This window comes from Tyto alba, unplaced genomic scaffold (assembly GCF_018691265.1).
Source record: "Tyto alba isolate M040663 unplaced genomic scaffold, T.alba_DEE_v4.0 Super-Scaffold_22, whole genome shotgun sequence".
Lineage (NCBI taxonomy): Eukaryota > Metazoa > Chordata > Aves > Strigiformes > Tytonidae > Tyto > Tyto alba.
Genome location: NW_024881296.1, coordinates 39488372 through 39492673, shown reverse-complemented (window position 1 = coordinate 39492673; position 4302 = coordinate 39488372).

Here is a 4302-nt window from a genome sequence, read left to right as displayed (position 1 = left end):
GGGCGGGGGGGGGGGGGGGAGGGAAGGGAGGGGGGAAGAGGGAGAGGAGGAGGCGGAGCGCGCCCAATCCGCCGCCGCCGGGGGAGGCGAGGGAGAGAAGGAGACGGAGAGGTGGCGTGCGAGCAAGCGCGGGCTCTCGCCTGCGTGTGCCCTGCCCTGGCCTCTCGCTGGAACACACGCCGCCAGGGAAGGAGCCAGCGCGGAGCCACCGTCAAGAGAGTTCTTGGAGGAAGCTCTTTCCTCGCTCACCCCCACGTCGCGCGGTGGTACAGTCCGCCGGCGGGCATCGGGCTCTGTCCCCGCCCTTCAGCGGCGCCCTCTGGCGCATGCGCGGAGGGGGCCTCCCGCCCCGCCGCCGTGTGGGCCCGGTACCGCATGGCGGCCGCCGCGGGGAGCCGCCGCCTCGGTGGCCGAGCCCCGTGCCGGGAAAGCAGCGGGCCCTTCCCTTGTTCAGCGCCAGAGCCGCGGCCACTGCCCTCAGCCGCCTCCCCCGGGGCCGGTACCTCATCCTCGGCCCGGCTCCCCGGCGCAGGAGCGGGGCTGGGCGGGCGCGCGGGTGTCGCATCGCGTGCTCCCCCCTCAGCGAGGAGTCACGCAGTCTCCTGGTCTCCACAACAAAAGGTTTCTGCTGGGGTGGTTCTAGGATTGTTTTTCAGTACTGGAGTTACGTGCGACTGTTTACTATTTATATTAAAAAAAAAAAAAAAAAAAAAGCCAATAAAGACCAGAAGGAAGACCTTTTTACCCTTATTTGTGAAGAGCTCAACTGCCTCCCCCGGCCGCCCTCGCCCTCCCCACAGGTGCCCGAGGCAGGAGGTGGCCGGGCCCGGTGGGACGTGGGCCCTGGTGGCACTGGTGCTGCTCGGGGTCCCTCTCGGAGGAGCCCAAAGCGCGCCTCACAGTATGCGTAGCAATTCCTTCTTCCAAACTCGAGGCAAGCTATGCAAGGTGAAAGCAGTTGTGGTTTCATACAAAAGGGGCTTGACATCTGAATTGAGTTTCGGTTGAAGAGCTGCCAGCAGTTCTATCTGCCTGCCTCAGCTCAGCTGCGCAGGAGGGAGAAATATAGAAAAAGTTAACATCACATTTATGCTTAGCCAGTAACTACATCCTTCTTATATTTGCATTTATATAGGGATTCACACTTGTTAGAACTTGAGGTCTGATATATCTGAGTCTGGGAATGTGCATCAGTTACAGAAAAGATTACTGTTTCTTCAGCTGATGTGAAAATCCGGTATTTAGGGATTTACAGTCATTGTAGAAGTCTTGACCAAGGTTCCTTGATTTATTGGGGTCTCTAAAAGCACCTAGAAACCCTGAATGTTGGGACATGTAGTATTATATTAAATTATATAAATGCCTACATGTTGTGTGTCACTCATCAAAACCAGTACATGCTCAAATAGAGGTTAGATCTTTGTTTCCAGAATCAAGTTATTTTTACTCCTCGAGATACCTAGCAGGAAGCTGGGTCCTTGTAGCTAATAAAAAACGTCTTTATATTGTTACAACCAATGGTAAAATAAGCTTATGTTAACCACATATATACACACAACACCCTGAGGATAAACCTAGGACATGCTGAAATAAAAATGGTTTCTGATTTTTTTTCTCCTCTTCATGTTGTAACAAAAGGATACTATTTTGTCAGGTAGCCATGTGGTGTAGCACATTTAACAAGCATTTGCCATATTCCGTTTGGAAATTTCTTTCTTCGAACTAACATACAAAATTGATTTCTACAGCTTATCATACAGCTAATATGTGCTTCTTGCTGAAGACTGCAGCAAAATACCTGCATGACATTATAAGGTATAATAGGCATGATGATATTCACTTACCACTCACTTCCTTTCAGTCTTAGCCTCCTTATGCTGTTGCTGCTTGAACAGAGTTAGACTGGACTCCAGAAGCTCCATACGTTAGTTACCTAATACAAAATAAAGTATTATACACTCTGACCATTGAAATTCAATGTGTTTGTGAAGTTACTCAATGTTTTGTAGCTGCCTGACAAACATTTGTATCCAAACAGTGTAATAGCACAAGTCAGCTGGCTCAAAACGAGGAAGACTTTTACTTGCACCATGAAGGGAATTCAACACAAGCAGTGACATGCTGTCAAAGTTCTTCTTAGGGACTTCATCTAAAGAAAAAAGTTCATGATGACATTAATAATTTACACAGTTTCAGATGGGTACTCAACCTCATATAGGAATAGCGTATTCTAGTTTAAATGAAGCTGAAGTGACGTTGGCTAAATCAAAAGAAACTGCTTTACTTTTAGGGTAAAAATGACTATACTTGTTCTTCCGACACCTGAATTTATAGAAGTGTAGATCTCATTTAGAGAAGCTCTTAGAGTAGTACCTCATACCTGAATTGAGCAAGTGCAAACAAGCGTATGAAGTTATCCTTTAGCCCAAGAGATTCATTCACTGAATTGGCGATAATTCAGTAAGGACATTATTGGATTTAACAGGTCAGTAAAGCTTAAATATCAAGTTTCAAAGCTAGGTATACAAGGGTGATTTCCTAGCCTAGTCTCACTTCTAGAAATCCAAGTTCTGCAGATACATTCAAACCTGCTTGTGAAGGGACCAGCTCAGCTACTGACATGGAAAGAACTCTGGGGCAGTCACTCCCCACGGTGAACGCGCATGAACACCAGCTTCGTGAGTCCCAGGCTGCTTGTGAGGCAGAAAAGAGTAACAGAGCATCTGCGGGAAAGGTGACTATTCAATTTTAGGATGTAGCCACGTACAGATGTGATGCTACAACATAACGGAAATAATTTTATACCTTCCTGTAATTGTTTGTTGCTGTTACCGGATGACTTTTGTCTGTATTTCACCCTTTCTCTGCATCACTGTACAAGCATTAGCTTGTTCTTTCACACAGCATTTATGTTGTGCCTTAGGTAGCATTTATTTAGTAAATGACATGAAAAAAAGGAGCAATAAGGATCTTCTAACTTTCACCTTCAGCATTTGCAGTCAGCATTACAGTAGCAAGTATGACTATTTCTTACATAGCTCTCCTAAAACACATCTGCTGTGAAAGCTCATTGAATACTTATACCGCCAGTGAATGAGAGATCCTCTGTACATAGAAGTTTAAACCTTTCTTTTTCTTATCAAAAAGTGATCTAGATAGCATTCTCAAATGCAGAGGACCGCCTTGGTAAAAGTCAAGCAGACTAAGATATTTTAAAACAGAGGGCTTAAATGAAGGCTCTATAGCCCTTTTTTTTTTTTTTCCCCTCCTAGCAGCTGCAATAAGGAAGCGGCGTTACTCCTATACCACAGAAATCATGACCAGATCCCCTTCCATTCTCTTTCCTTAGATAATCTAGAAGCTAGAAAGCTTGTCATCACCTAGCTCATTACTTACCCAAACTGTGCAACCCCATACACACTCGTGTACATACAGCCACCTCAGTTCACTTCATCAGAACTTGATAACTAATCGAGGTAACAAAAACAAAACAAAAACCAACCAAACAAAAACCCATTAAAATGAAAACCACAGCCAAAAAACCTTTAAAGAGCAAAGGAAATTGTTTACCTAACAATTAATGAGCCTCCCCGTTATCAAGGGCCAGAAAGAACCTTTTAAACTACCTCACTCTTGTCCATACGCTCAAAAGAGCCAAAGCATTTCAACCTAGAGATATGCACAAAATCCATTAATTAACTTACCTCCTCATAGTTATCCCCTATACCATTAAATACAACCCAAATCTCTACCCCTGACCCAACCCTTCCCTTCCCTGAAAAGTAAGCATTTTCAGGTGCTACCTGTTGGCAGCATGAACAGCTGCAAACTTGCTCTCACACATACATAAACGTAAGGAGAAAGTCACAGGCCATACTGGTGCCTCGTCCTGTTTTCTATCAATGCTGACAATCTCTTGAGAGCACAGAAGAGCGTTAACATGGAGAAAAGTAGTTTTCTCAAGACATTCCTAGTCCTTATAGGGGTTGTAGGAAGCATAAGAATAAAGAAGGCTTCAGGGCTGCTTTTCTGAGAAGGTAACAGGGGTTTCATCATGTAGATACCTTGCTAATGAAATCACTTTATGCAGAATGTCAAAGTCATTAAAGAGCACATAGATAAAGAGAACTAAATAGAAAATTAACCGTGAGGTTCAGATCTTCTCTCTTGCTTATTTGTGCAATGAGCACTGGCAATATTGCTATCTACTAATTGCTTTTGAATTTCGAGAGGGTAGAGTGCCGAATATTCTCCTTTAATCGTTGCTAGAAAGTGCTAAGACTCACAGTGGTTCTGTATTAG